General features: G+C 38.0%; 1 pseudogene across 1 annotated transcript in view; it reads right to left on the bottom strand.

The window, feature by feature from the left end:
• LOC144956112 (uncharacterized) overlaps positions 1 to 16,183 on the bottom strand; it is a 65,227-nt pseudogene that overhangs the window by 28,269 nt on the left and 20,775 nt on the right. Inside the window, exons 2-4 of the transcript XR_013641882.1 lie at positions 7,587 to 7,751; positions 4,039 to 4,206; positions 3,155 to 3,206 (exon numbers count right to left, since the gene is read on the bottom strand). The product of XR_013641882.1 is annotated as an uncharacterized LOC144956112 (transcript). The remainder of the gene's footprint in view (positions 1 to 3,154; positions 3,207 to 4,038; positions 4,207 to 7,586; positions 7,752 to 16,183) is intronic.

Genomic DNA, 16,183 nt, shown 5'->3' with positions numbered 1-16,183 from the left:
GCGATGCCCTCAATGTAACTGAAAAGCACATATCAAATGAAAGCTCTACAGTGACCTTCACCCCCCCCCCCCCCCGTGACCTCGAGATCAAGAGAAGACTGAATGCGGCACGCTGGAGACACAAGGAAGATTGAAACAGTCTGGCTATGGACCCCCCCCCCCCCCCCCCCCGTGACCTCGAAGATTCAAAAGAGAAGAATGAGACTTGCGGGGCACTGCTGGAGACACAAGGAGGAGATTGCAAACAGTCTTGTGCTATGGGAACCACCTGAGCGAACCAGAAGCAGAGGCAGGCAGAATAAAACTTACATTGACTGTCTGCTAGATGACACAGGAATGGACAACACCCGGGAGCTGCGCACACTTATGGAGGACAGGACAGAATGGCGAAGGCTTGTGGCTCATGTTGGGCGCCCCAAGGGGCGGCCTAAGTAAGTAAGTAAGTATGCATTTGACTGTTTCCCTCCCAGCCAAGGACTCCGGCCAGGGACAGAACAAAACCAAGTAATCTCATTCCAAGACAAAGACAGAAAGCAAATTGGAAAACAGCTATAAGGGGATCGAAGACAAACTAAGTGCCATCCTGCCCACAATGGGAGGCCAGGATTCCCACCCAGAACCCTCCGGTCAAAATGCGAACGTCACAACTTCACCCCACAGACCACAAGGCATAAACAAACAAATAATCATAATATATCAATAGGTACAACTCATTTTATGTATTTATATGGTACATATCTACGAGCGCAATATCCACTAAATGTGCTCAAAGCGCTTTACAAGGGGTCCCTGACCAACAGCAACACCTAAAATATAGAATGAAACATGACTTCTGTTAGGCGATATTTCATTTTTTTTTCTGACAGAGACAACGCTGTCAACGGCCAGGCACTCATTTTACACCTGAGTACGGTTAGAGAATGTGAGTAAAGAGCCTTTTCCAAGGACTCAACTATGCGCCTATCGAGGCTCGAGCCCAGAACCTTCCGATCCGAAAGCGAGTGTCATACCACAAGACCACATAGCCGCACATATCAACGTGCACTTATTTGTAGGTCTGATAACTCAATTCCTTCTGGGCTCATTGATGTAATGGAAATCCCCCCCCCCCCCCCCCCCTCAACCCAAAAAACAAACAAATGATGCAAAATATTGTCCATTGTAACATTGTTAAACTAGGTCCATAAATGGGTTTCGGATGTCAGACCTGTGTACACGTCGGTACATAGTATTCGATTTTTACCGAATCAATAAAAAAAACTAAGTTGCTCCTTTAAACTATTATTAATATATACCTAGGGGCGCACGCAATGGGAGGGAGAGGGGGAGGGGGGGGGGGGTGGGGGGGGGAAGGAGGAAGAGGCGGGGGCGTTAAACTTAATCTTTGTTTAATAAGACCGTCCTTGATACAAATATCAGATATTCAACAAAAACCAAGACTGATCGAAGTTTAATTTCCATGAATAAATGCCACGTCCGTTCAATAAGTACTTGGGGACCTCTCTGTCAACTTCACTGGAAAAATTTATCTTAAAAGATTTGGCCAGAAAACTCGTTTTTAAATATTGATCTATTATAACGACACTAATTTTGCCAAAACTTGAAACATGAGGCTTCCCTGAAGACTTCTATTAAAATCCCCGGTTTTAGAGTTGTTGTTTTTTTTTTTTTTTTTAGCAAAGATGAGAGTCATTTTAATCCATCGACATTTGAAGAACAATTTTTTCTGGCCAAAATTTTAATATTATGTAATTTGAAGAACAATTTTTTTTTCTGGCCAAAATTTTAATATTATGTAATTTGAAGAACAATTTGTTTTTCTGGCCAAAATTTTAATATTATGTAATTTGAAGAACAATTTGTTTTTTCTGGCCAAAATTTTAATATTATGTAATTTGAAGAACAATTTGTTTTTCTGGCCAAAATAATGGTAATACTAGTTATTAATTCAATAGTTCAGCTGCTTAGTTAGTCTGTGGGGTGATGCTGATCAAAATATTTAAAATGCTAGTCGGTGACAATGAAATTTCCTGAGTGAGAAAATGGAATCGATGGAACAATAACATTGATTGATGTGTCGTCAATCGCCAGCTTCAATAATTCAAGCTTTTGGTTTTATGGTCGTGTGATAGAGTCCGAAACATTCGATCTCAACTAATAATAATATTACTTGAAAGGTAGATATGAATTATTGGGTGTGGTTATGTGGTCTTGTGGTATGACACTAGCTTTCGGATCGAAAGGTCCTGGGATCGAGCCTCTCACGGATCATAGTTGAGTCCTTAGAAACAGCTCTTTACTCACAATCTCTCATCGTACTCAGGTGTAAAATGAGTACCTGGCCGCCGTTAACAGCGTTACCTCTGTCGGAAAAGAATTGTAATATCGCCTTGCAGGCGGCATGTCTCGCTCTACATGTTGCATGTTGCTGTTGGTTATTTACCCTTTGTAAAGTGCATTTAGTACGTTTAGTGGATATTGCGCTATATAAAAGCTCAAACATTAATGTTAGTGCTATGGGTACTATTAATACAAATACATGGTAAATGACCTAAGGCTCGCGTTGGTCTGACGATTCATAGAGACATAATATATTATCATGAAGAATGATGTGCCTAATACATAAGAAGAAGAAAAGGAAGAAGAAAAAGAAAAGGAAAAAGAAGAAGAAAAGGAAGAAGAAGAAGAAGAAGAAGAAGAAGAAGAAGAAGAAGAAGAAGAGAAGAAGAAGAAGAAGAAAAAGAAGAAGAAGAAGAAGAAGAAGAAGAAGAAGAAGAAGAAGAAGAAGAAAGAAGAAGAAGAAGAAGAAGAAGAAGAAGAAGAAGAAGAAGAAGAAGAAGAAGAAGAAGAAGAAGAAGAAGAAGAAGAAGAAGAAGAAGAAGAAGAAGAAGAAGAAGAGAAGAAGAAGAAGAAGAAGAAGAAGAGAGAAGAGGAGGAGGAGGGAGAGAAGAAGAAGAAGAAGAAGAAGAAGAAAAAGAAGAAAAGAAGAAAGAAGAAGAAGAAGAAGAAGAAGAAGAAGAAGAAGAAGAAGAAGAAGAAGAAGAAGAAGAAGAAGAAGAAGAAGAAGAAGAAGAAGAAGAAGAAGTCCTTTATAAAAAACAAAACAAAATATTACGAACATTTACCACAATATTTTTTACTTCGAGCAACTTACACTCAGCCAATTGTTTGTCTCTGTTCAAAGTGTTGACAATGGTCTTGTACTCCTGGAAATATTTGACACAGTATTAAAATAAATAACACCGATTATTATAATGATGGTTATCCTATTAAAATGGAGCTGGGTCACAAACACTGTAGCTCCATAGACATAAAGAACTAAGACTAAGAAACCAGGAACCGTCAAACTGGAATTGACAAAACGCAGGGAGCGGGAGCTACTGTATATGATTGAAAAAAAAATTGAGCTTGAGCTTTTTTTAATATAATATAGCGCAATATCCACTAAATGTGCTCAAAGCGATTTACAACGGGTCCCTGGCCAACAGCAACATTTAACATGTAGGACGGACATGCCGCCTGTTAGGCGATATTTCAACGCTGTTAACGGCCAGGTACTCATTTTACACCTGAGAACGATGAGAGAATGTGAGTAAAGAGCCTTTTCCAAGGACTCAACTATGCGCCGAGCCCGATGCTCGAACCCAGGACCACAAGACCACATAACCGCACAAATAATATGTGACCCTCCGTCTCAAAACGGTATTATGTCGGAATGGTTCAGACCCCAAAAAGTGAATTTAGAGATAGAATGATGAGAAATTGGACCTTAGAAGTTTTTGTAAAGCAAGAAATAGTATTTATACTCCAGCATAACGTACAGAAATTAAACCCAAGTTTGATATTTGTGGCAAAGAATTCAATTTCCCTAACCGAGTGGATCCCGACATAATACCGCTTTGACACGGAGGGTCACATATTTGGTTTCTTCACAATTTGAATAAAAATACTTAATGATAAAAGATTAATGACATAATACTATATTATACTATGTTATGATATGCTATGATATGAAATGACATGACATGACATAACTACCTCCAGTTTACATATGAGGTCCTTGCTGACTCCGTCCATGACGTTAATCAAATCAAGAACAACTTTGGCCGCCGACGAGTCCTCCTCTTCGGTAAAGTCCCCCCTGACGTAGCCATAGAACGGATCTAGTAGAAGCATGTTGCGAATGGGACGCCATTGTTTTTGTTCCTGGAGATAAATAATAATAGAATTTTATTATAAGAACACATATTATGACAAATCGAAGTACTGCAAGCATACAATTGGTCGCGAAATATCTAAGAATCTTACTAGGAGGGGTGGACCGTATTCTTTCATTTCTTTGTATTTATGAAACATTTTATTTTAATCGTGACCAATAACACTCCGAGCTTGCGAGTATATGTTACTGTACGATACATTTATAACAGTTTCAGTGACTCTACCCTTAAACTCATTGAACATAGTGATAGAGATCGTAATTATTATGAAACTTCATAAAACAGTTTAATTGTGAAATGTCTAATCATGTTATTCACCTTACGTCTTCTTGTTTATTTTCTTAGTTGGCCCGAAATATGGTATAGAAGTATCTTTGACACTTGGATACAATCAAGTCCTGTTCAAGTGTGAAATGTATCAAATTCACCCTGGTGTGCTAGCTGAATTAACGTTTCCAAACTCGACAATAAGGTGGTTTATTCAGCAAATCTTACAATGAGTGGTCAGGCTACCATGTACACCAGTGATAGACACAAAATTGACAGAGGAAGCTATTACCTGGTACATATAAATATAAGATTATGGGAACAAACTCGAGACTTTCTACATTGACACTTAACAAGGAATCTACTTTTGAAGTAACAGGTAAGTAATATTAGATTGTATATGACGCATATACAGTGAATGACATAATCAGTCGGATGGTGAAAATTGTTGAACTGAGATATTGCCAAGTTTAGTTAGAAGGTAATTTTTAAAATCAAAAATGAGTTCTTGTCATAAATGATTAAAGCAACCCGTTTTGTACATATTCGGGAAATATCAAAGGTTTATTTCACTTCTAAATATTTTTTTACCTAGTCATTTCGAAACGGTATGAAATTTGAGAAAAGTTGCTGGATACATTTCCCATACATCTGACCATAACTTCAAGAAAAATCACCCGATTTACTTTAAAAAAAAGAAAAGATTAAAATACTCTGGGGACAATATTTTTCAGAAAATACCAAAAAAAAAAATGCAAATCCAAAATGTTCACCTTCCGACTGATTATGATGCACTGACACACACACACACACACACACACACACACACACACACACATATAATGTATATATATATATATATATATATATATATATATATTATATATATTATATTCTTTTTTTTCATATGAGGTTATCTATGTCCAAATGTTGTTTTTGTATCAATGTCACCTCAAGTTAAACACCTTATCAATAAATGCATGTCCAATGAAATAAGAAGAATAAGTAAAATTAAACACTTGATTCCTTTGAACGTAGCCGACATTATGATTAACACTTTAGTGTTATACAAATTAGATTACAATTTTAGTTTTAAAAACTAAGCAACAAAAAATAGAGCTTTTTTATTATTTTTTTAAAAAGCGCGTTACAAAGCGTCCCTGACCAAGACCAACACATACCATGTAGAACGAGACATGACGCCTGTTAAGCGATATTTTCCAAGGACTCAACTATGCGCCAAGCGAGGCTCAAACCCAGGACCTTCCCATCTGAAAGCGAGTGTCATACCACAAGACCACGTAGCCGCACAATAATTAATCGATCCCGTGGATAGCTCATACGATAGAGTCACGCTCTTCCCGGCCAGGCGGAGTTGTCGTACCAGTAAGGTCGCGGGTTCAAACCCCCATCACCGCCGCGAAATTGTTATTCTCTTTTGTCTTCTGGCACTTTCTTACTCACTTCATCTTTTGTTGTTATCAAAGAAACTATAAAAAACTTTCAAGTTGTACAAATGCTGCTAGACGAGTTTGGAAAAAAACACCAAAAACAAAATATTAAAAAAAAAAATCATCTGCTTCTGATCGTATTAGTAAGTTGCACTGGATACCTGTTGAAAAACGCCTCATTTATAGAACATATTCCATTGTTTATAAAACACTAAATGTGACCCCTCGTCTCAAAACGGTTTATCTCGGGAATGACCAGATGCTAAAAAGTCAAATTATAGTTAAACTCGTCAAAAATATGAAACGTTGGTATTTAGCACAGTAAAATATGATATTCCTTCTCCTCTATTAAGCTTATAAACTCAACTTAAGTCTGATTTTTCTGGCTACAAATTCCATTTTCAGCATCTTAATCATCCCGACTTAATACCGTTTTGAGACGAGGGGTCACAAATAGTCATAGCCCTGCATATCTATATGACCTTGTACACCCCTATTTTCAGAGTAGAAATCTAAAATCTAATAATAGCGTTAGAACAATCGTATCTAAACCTAAAACAATCCAGCAAAATTGTTGAACAATCGTTTGAATTTCCAACAACCCATTTTTGGAACGCCCTCCCCCCAGAATATTATTATAAATCCTGACTCATTATCAGCTTTCAAATCGAAATTGAAAACTCACCTTTTTGTCTCATGATTTCTATTTTGTGAATGAAGTTTTTTTTCCTTTCATGTGTGTACAATGTAATGTCTATTTATTGCTATGTAAGTTATTGAAATTGCTATGTTTTTATATTTCATTGTAATTCTTTATTTATTTAAAAGAATGGAAAGCGCCTAGAGCCTGATGAAAACGGGGTCAGGTGCTTTACAAATGTTTTGGATTCATATATTTATTATCATTCGCCACAAAAATATCCCAAATGCTAAGTCCTTTTGAAGAGCTCAGGACACAAATTGTTTCCATCAGTTTCTAAATATGTGTAAGATCTAACCCACACCGGAGACTGACTCCGACGACCCGGCACTGTCGTCCTCTGCCGTCTTCCGGATAAAGTCGTCGGGGAAGGACAAAACACTAAGAATAAAGAGAAAATACGCTAGACCTACCCATACCAAGCACCCAGAGCGTCCTCTGCCGGGTTTTTTTTTCGAGCTTGGTATGGGTAGGTCTAGCGGCTGTTCTCTCTATAGATAGATCGAAGATGACGTCACTCAAGCCTTTGTTATTGTACTTTGCCATCCACGTTTGTGAGTGATTCTCACTAAACTGTATTAAAAAGACTATAAACGTTTAAGATTACACATAGTTTTGTGTGTTGGTTCGTTATACTTCCGGATGGCAATGTTATGAGTTTCTTAGCCAACCGCATACTATCTATTCTTAGTATTTTGTCCGTGCCCGACGTCTATAGATAGTATGCAGATGACGTCACTCAGGTCTTTGTTATTGTTTTTTGCCATCCGCGTTCATGAGTAATGCTCACTGAACTGTATTAACCCGACTATAAACGTACATGGATACACACTGTTTTGTGTGTTGATCCGTTATACTTCCGGATGGCAATGTTATGAGCTTCTCAGCCAAGCGCATACTATCTATATATCCGGACCCCCAATTTTTAAAATTATTTTTTGGTGTACTTACAATTTTCTCAAGGCGCTCAACTACATCATCATGAGCGAAGCACGTGCCGTGTTCGAAGGGCTCATCCAACACACACATGTAGATGTCGAGTAGTGAGTTGATGCCATCTCGGATCTGTTCGAGGTTGCCTTTGTTGAAGACTAGACGGGCCATCTTGTTAAGGCGCTGTGGACAGATAAAAGAAAAAAGAACTAGAGCTTTTTATAAAGCGCAAATAATAACACGTCGAAATAGGGAATGAGATTAGCGGAAGAGTAGCGTCCCTTGATTGGACGTCACCGGTGGAGAAGTTATTTATATACAAACCAACTACAAGCCAAGCGCTCCAAATACAAAATTTATTATTCATATTTCTGTACAAAAATGCATAACGTTGATTATGATTTGCATTTTTGTACAGAAATATGAAAATATTTTTTTTTTATTTGGAGCGCTTGGCTTGTAGTTGGGTTGTTTACAAATAACTTCTCATTTTACTCATTTTACACCTGAATACGGTGAGAGAAAATAAGTAAAAGAGTCTTCTCCAAGGACTCAACTATGCGCCGAGAGTCTCGAATCTAGGACCTTCCGAAGCGAAAGCGAGTATCATACCACTAGACCACAAAGACGCACTATAATCTAATAGTTGTGTCATGTGAATAAATAAAAATATATAAATATAAATAAAATAATGTGCGGCTATGTGGTCTAGTGGTATGAAGGTCGCTTTCGGATCGGAAGGTCCTGGGTTCGAGCTTCACTCGGCGCTCAGTTGAATCCTTGGAAAAGGTTCTTTACTCACATTCTCTCACCGTACTCAGGTGTTAAATGAGTACCTGACCGTTAACAGCGTTGTCTATACCGGAAAAAAATCTGTATTATCGCCTAACAGGCGTTATCATGGCTCGTTCTGCATGTTACGAGTTGCTGTTCGTCAGAGACCCCTGGTAAATCGCTTTGAGCACGTTTAGTGGATATTATTGCCCTATATAAAAGCTCATTTTTTGTTGTGGTTTTTCAAAAATTGAAAATAAGAAATTAGAATTAATAGGATAGATGTGTGAATATACTAGATTCCACTTATCAATCCTTGAGGGGAGGTTTTCATCTATTTCGACGTGTTTTTCTTTGAAGGTCCGATAACCCAGATTGGTATGGGCTAATTGTTGTCATGGGCAAACAATTCTCCCTTACAACAATGTTGAACTAGGCCCATAATAAGTGGGTCTCAGGATGTCAGACCTGCATATATGTTACATATCGAATCATTTCCATTTTTTACTCAATTTGCATGTAATTCTACCTACCCCTGACACTTCATCAATAATTCCAATATGACGTAGGTAACGTAACCCATCTCTGACGTAATGGACACGCGGTTTGGGGGTGGCGGGCGGGGGGGGGGGGGGGGGGGGGGTGCTAGATGTGCAAACACATAACATAACAATAAGGTTATGATGCGAGTGCCACACAACATTGAATAATAATAAGAATATGACGTAAGAATGAAAACGTTATTATTGTATACACGACAATTTGACGTCATTGATGCAAGCTAAGGGTGGAAATTTTCTCAGGGCGTCAAAATCCTAAGGGACCCATCACACCCCGTTCAACAAGGACATGGGGCTTGTTAGAATCAATATTGCGTGACTGAGGGGAAGAACAACAATAGGCTAGAGAAAAGTGAGTGGAGCAGGCACTTATGCTGATAATAATGAGCATGATATTATTATTTCAAAAGTAGACGATTCCCCAAAGTAGCGCCTTTCATTGAAACCTCGAAGCACTTAAAAAACAACTACTGATATTGTTTACACTGAGAGACCAATAAATGATCCGATATCAAAACATTGATAGCATGAGCAAGCCATCAATAATATTAGTAATAATAATAATAATAATAATAATAATAATAATAATAATAATAATAATAATAATAATAATAATAATAATAATAATAATAATAATAATAATAATAATAATAATAATAATAATAATAATAATAATAATAATAATAATAATATAATAATAATAATAATAATAATAATAATAATAATAATAATAATAATAATAATAATAATAATAATAATAATAATAATAATATTAATAATAATAAAATAATAATAATAAAATAATAATAATATATAATAATAATATAATAATATAAATAAAATAAATAATAAATAAATAATAATAATAATATAATAATAATAATAATAATAATAATAATAATAATAATAATAATAATAATAATAATAATAATAATATAATAATAATAATAATAATTAATAATAATATAATAATAATAATAATAATAATAATAATAATAATAATAATAATAATAATATAAAATAATAATAACAATAATAATAATAAAATAATAATAATAATAAATAATAATAATAATAATAATATAATAATAATATAATAATAATAATAATAATAATAAATAATAATAATAATAAATTAATATTAATTAATTAATTAATTAAGACATAAGTCACATAATATTCTTGCTTAACAAAACCATACAACGCCGGGGCGGGTGATCGAACTGGGTACCTTTCGGGCCGACGAAGCAAAGGCCGTACCTACACCTCTGAGCCAGGCTGATAGGCCTCTATAATATTATGACACACACACAAAAAAAATCAAAGACAATCTGAATTCAGAATAATGTAAATACTGTAGGGGTATCAGGTGAACAGCCTGATCAGTCGCCTAACAACAAGAGAAGGTGAAGTGAGTAAGAAAGTGCCAGAAGACAATAGAGAATTAAAAATTTTCGCGGCGGTGATGGGGGTTTGAACCCGCGACCTTACTTGTGCAACAACTCCGCCTGGCCGATAAGAGCGTGACTCTACCGTATGAGCTATCCACGATCACCCCCCCCCCCCCCCCCCCCCCCCCCCCCCCCCCCAAAAAAAAAAAAAAGATCTACTCTCACTCAGGTCATTATTAGAGTTCTCTCTCACCGGCTACTTGAGATCGCGGGTCCAACCGTCGCCATCGTTATGTTATAGCCTGATACTGAAATCCAAAAGGACTGGCAGTTTGACGTCATTATTTGGTTTTTGCACCGCCTAGTGAGTTGTCGTTAGTAGAGCTCATGGAAACAAGTTATTTCATTGGTTGAACTTTTGAATACAACTCACGATTTGTTTACTAGAGTGGCAAAAGACTGGCATTTTGACGTCATTTTTTTTTTTTGGTCAGTGTCGGGCCATAACTTTACGAAGGCCACGATAACACACGGTGTATGCCCGACGTATACATATAAACAGGTCCGACTTCCGAACACACTTATGGGCCAAATTTAATATTGATGTAATGGACAATGTTTTGCGTTATTTATTTGTTTTTGTTTTGGATATTTCCATTACAACAATGAGCCCATATTATGGAATTGGGTTATCAGACCTGCAAATAAGTGCACGTCATGTTCATGAATGCCATTATCGTATTTGATCCGGCTTACCAATACTTAACTGGTTATAAACAGTCTACGGGGCCATACTTTGTAAGTAATCGTAATTATTTACATTCTAAAAATAGACTCTTTGAAAGGTATGGACCAACAACAGTCAAGGTTATTTTTCTTTTTTTTTTTTTTAGCTTGTGCTACATCACAGGGGAAAGAGGAGGGGGGGGGGGCATATGTATTGATACTTTTGCTACTTTTAGTTCTCTAAGATTGAACTAGCCTAAAAGCTTTAACTTAACTGTTTGGTTTATGAGTGAGGGTAATGGGTTTGTTATTTTTTCCCATGAAGAAGGAAAAAAAGGCAAAACATCGTTTGGTTTGTGTTCTTTTATATACCAGAACCCCCATTACCGCCGCGAAAAATGTTTTATTCTCTATTGTCTTCTGGCACTTTCCTACTCACTTATGGCGTACAGCGACAAAACCCCGCACTACAGTAACTTCATATTTCCGAATAGGGAATGAGATTAACGGAAGAGTAGCGTCCCTTGATTGGACGGCGTGGACTAGAGACGCATGCGCACAACCAACATGACGTTCTCTCTCTAATAACTTTTCCGCCGGTGACGTCACAGACTATGGGTGACGTCCAATCAAGGGACGCTACTCTTCCGCTAATCTCATTCCCTATAGTCGGCTATGAGGTTTAGTGGTATGACACTCGCTTCCGGATCGGAAGGTCCTGGGTTCGAGCCTCGCGCTCGGCGCATAGTTGAGTCCCTGGAAAAGGCTCTTTACTCACATTATCTCACCGTACTCAGGTGTAAAATGAGTATCTGGCCGTTAACAGCGTTGTCTTTGTCCGAAAAAATGTAATATCGCCTAACAGGCATCATGTCCCGTCCTACATGTTAAATGTTGCTGTTGGCCAGGACCCCTTGTAAAGCGCGTTGAGCACGTTTAGTGGATATTGCGTAATATAAAAGCTCAATTTCTTTTTTAAATAGTCCAGGAGTATATTTTTTATTTTTATACATCAAAAGTGATAGAATAAAAAAGACCTTTCGATTGATACCAAATTTGCATCAATTCTCCGCATAGTTATTGTAAAAAGTTGAAGTAAAATATGGACAGTTTTCCGGCTCTCCTGTAAAATCGGGTTTTGCCATTATACGGGGTTTTATCGCTGTACGGCAGACTTCATCTCTTGTTGTTATCAACATAAGTACCTGGTCAACTCACTTTTCTTTTATATACGTCAAATTTACTCACTTTATCTTTCTCTCCATCTTAGTGGCTCATTTAGACACCTCTAGGGAGGCAGGATTGGATTATTTTGATCAGTACTGATCCGCAACCCATTCCAGCTCGTGTCAGGGTCCACGTAGGGGCATTCTTCCCCGCCCGCCTCCTGGGCAACGGTTGGAGTATTCCGAAAGGAACTTTCTAACCGGCTGATGACACGAGTTTCTATGTGTCTGAGGTGACGGATGAAGGGAGGAATCAACCGCCGTGGCCAGATTGCCCTAGTTCACGCAATAAGCTGTGCTAGCCCCATGACGCTGGTGGGGTGAAGGGAAACTGTCACTCTACAAAGATACCCTCCTGGACTCCCAGCCTAGACACCATTAATGGGTGGACAGAGCTCATAGCCTTGGAAAGCAGTCTGTCTAGGAGAAGGAAAACTCCAACTTCAAACCACCACTGCCTTGTGGATCTGGGAAGATGAAAGGCTATGGAATCACATCCAGAGAATAAAGAACCGCTGAAGTCGGAGTCGCAGAGCCGAAAGGCGCAAATAGTCTGGAGAGGGAAACCAACCCAAAAATTAATGTGACACGCATCCCTCCTCACCATGATGGACAACAAAACTGTCGGACGATATGGCGCGAAGTCTGGGGATTCCCGCCGGACGGACCTAGCGTCGAGCCTGATAAACAGGGTTCACCCAAGCGATCTGGTGGTACCTTGCCCTCCTACTGTGGAACCAGGGTAGGAGATGCAAGGTTACGGACTACTGGAACTATCAAATTGCTACAATGGAATGCAGAAGGGATACAACATAAAAAGACTGCCCTCTCCAAGTTTCTTCAGGATGAGAAGATAGATATTGCCTGCATACAGGAGACACACCTCACAGAAAACATTAGGTGTTTCAATAAGGGGATATCAACATTTTAGGAAAGACAGAAAAGAACGGAACAAAGGTGAGTAATCATCTTCGTCAGAAATGACATAGCAACAAATGAAATAACGACAGATGAATCGTTGAAATATTGGCTGTAAAAAATTACCAAAAACAAATTGCAATACACAATATATAACTGTTACAGCCCACCATCAGAGAATCTGCCAATTGAAAACATAAGAAGTGAAGAAGAACAGTTCATTGTTGTGGGAGACTTCAATAGCCACTCCCCAAGCTGGGGATACAATGACTTAGACAGAAAAGGTGAAACCCTTGAAAATTGGCTTACAGACAGTAAGCTTCAAATTGTCAGAAATGAAGATGACCCAGATACATACTTCTCAAGAGCATGGAAGACAACATCAACACCAGACCTAACTCTCATATCTGAAGATCTCACCGGAAAAGTCAGTAAACAGATAAAGGAACAACTAGCAGGAAGTGATCATCGTCCCATTCTGGTTGAAATAACTGAAGAATATGCAAAAGACAGAAAGGCACCACCTCCGAGATGGAATTATAAAAAAGCAGACTGGACTCTGTTTTCAAAGTTGACTGATAGTTATACAAAAGAGATAAACTGTAAAACAAGGAATGTAGAAAAATCAGCCAAAGCTTTCACAAAATCAATCATGAAAGCTGCAAAAGAATCAATCCCCAGAGGATCAAGAAAGGACTACTGTCCAGGATGGACTGAAAAATTAGGAAGTCTCAACAGCCAAGTCACTGAACACAGAAAAAAAGCAGAGAGAGAGCCAAATGATGAGAATATGGAAATTTACAAAGAGGCTGAAAAAACTCTCAGGAAAGAAACAATAAAAGCAAAACAGGAAGCATGGCATGAAAAAAACCAGACAACTTGACTACGACAGAGACGGAAGAAAGTTATGGAACCTAACCAAAGCTCTAAGTGGACAAGAAAACAGATATGCTGCACCATCAGTAGAAGATGATCAGGGGAGGATTCTCAACAAAAAACAAGCAGCAAACTGTTTTATGAAGCAGTACTCAAGTGTTGGGAGTATACAGATTAGAAAAGAACGAAAACGAGAAGTCCATAAAGAATTGAGAAAACACAAGGATACACCCAAAGAATCCACAGATGATGTCATGTTCAGTTTCGATTAAAAAAGAAGAAGTAGAAATTGCCTTGAAATCTCTAAAAACGAACAAATCACCAGGTCCAGATGATGTTACTAATGACATGTTGAAACACCTAGGAACCCTCACAAAGAGGAAAATGAAACAACTGTTCAATGCAAGTTGGAAACAGGGTAAACTTCCACTCAAATGGAACAGGCAACCATGATACCAATTAAGAAGGATGGCAAGCCAAAAAATAAACCCGAAAGCTACCGACCAATAAGTTTGACAAGCTGCTTGGGTAAACTGATGGAGAGAATTGTTAATCGCCGTCTCCAATGGTATTTAGAAAGCAATAAGTTGATATCAGATGAACAGGCTGGTTTCAGACAATTTCGCTGCACAGAGGACCAGATAACATACATCTCGCAGCTGATCGAAATGGTTACCAAGAAAAAAAACAACACAGTCACAGTTTGGGTGGATATGGAAAAGGCATTTGACAAAGTCTGGACAAAAGGACTACTTCTCAAACTTAAGAAAGCCAACGTTTTCACACAACATGTTTGCATGGATTAAAGATTACCTCACAAATCGAAAAGCAAGAGTCCAATCTCAAACTCTAAAAGCAAGCTAACGAACATGACAAATGGAGTACCACAAGGCGGGTTCTCTCACCACCCTCTTTGTCGTTTTTTATCAATGACATCTGCGAAACCAAATGCAGAGGAGTAAAAGCAGCCATGTATGCAGATGACCTTGCACTGATATGCACTGAAAGAAATATTGGTACTGCAAAGGCCAGGATACAGATGACTCTTGATGCTTTGAGCAAATGGACAAAAGACTGGGGTATGAGAGTAAATGCTGATAAAACCACATACACAACATTCAGCTTATCAACCAAAAAGCAATCTATGCGATTAACTTTAGATGGAAAGATTCTGAGAGAAGACCTTATGCCTAAGTATCTAGGAGTGAAATTTGACCCTCGACTCACTTGGAAACAATCAAATAGATGAAAGTCAACAGAAAGGGTACAAGAGAATGCAGCTTCTCCGAAAACTTGCTGGAACGCAATGGGAGCAAACTCAAACGTCCTGAAGAAGACATATCTTGGATATGTAAACCTGCAATAGAACTAAAGCCATATCGGCATGGGAACGTGCTCACAGGCTCAATTTCCAAAAAGTTGAAAAAGTCCAAAACCAATGCCTACGCGTGATCACTGGAGCAATGAAAACAACACCAATTCACAAGATGGAAACCCACACAGGAATAAAACCTCTCAAAGAACAACGAAATTTAAAATAGTGACACAATTCTCAAAGATAAAATATCATGGAATCCCAACCACTGCATCCAAGTACAATGGAAAAGAAAGGAATCGACTCAAAGGGAAAACTTCATCGCCTGGGACAAAAACTAGAGAGCGAATATAAAGTGACACCAAAGGAAGATATTGCCCAAATCAATGTCCCAAATCTCAAACCACCACCGTGAAAAAAGAAACAAAAATCTATAAACCATCAACAAGAAAAACATTCGAAGCAAATGACAATGCTCAAACCCTAAAGATGATCGATAAAAAAATACCCAATGACCAACTGGATAAGTTTATACAGATGGCTCAGTTTCCGGCCCCCTCATGAATGAGGTGCTGGTGCACTCATACACTGGACAGATAAAACAAAACAAAAAATATCTGTATCAGTGGGTTCAATGTGCACAAGTACTAAAACTGAAGAAAAAGCCATCCTCAATGCAACAAAAGAACTATCCAGAGATCACAGAATATACGGAAAAATGGGTTTACTTGACAGACTCTGATGATGCTCTCCGTCTATTGAAAATTACCAGGACTCTAAGCCGCACACACTGTGGAGGCCCTGAGGGCTTATCTGATAAAACAAAAAA

This window comes from Berghia stephanieae, chromosome 10, assembly GCF_034508935.2.
Source record: "Berghia stephanieae isolate SIO BIC M18660-M18661 chromosome 10, UCSD_Bste_1.3, whole genome shotgun sequence".
NCBI lineage: Eukaryota > Metazoa > Mollusca > Gastropoda > Nudibranchia > Aeolidiidae > Berghia > Berghia stephanieae.
Note: the sequence above shows the minus strand (reverse complement) of the source record. Positions and strands in the feature narration are given on the sequence as shown.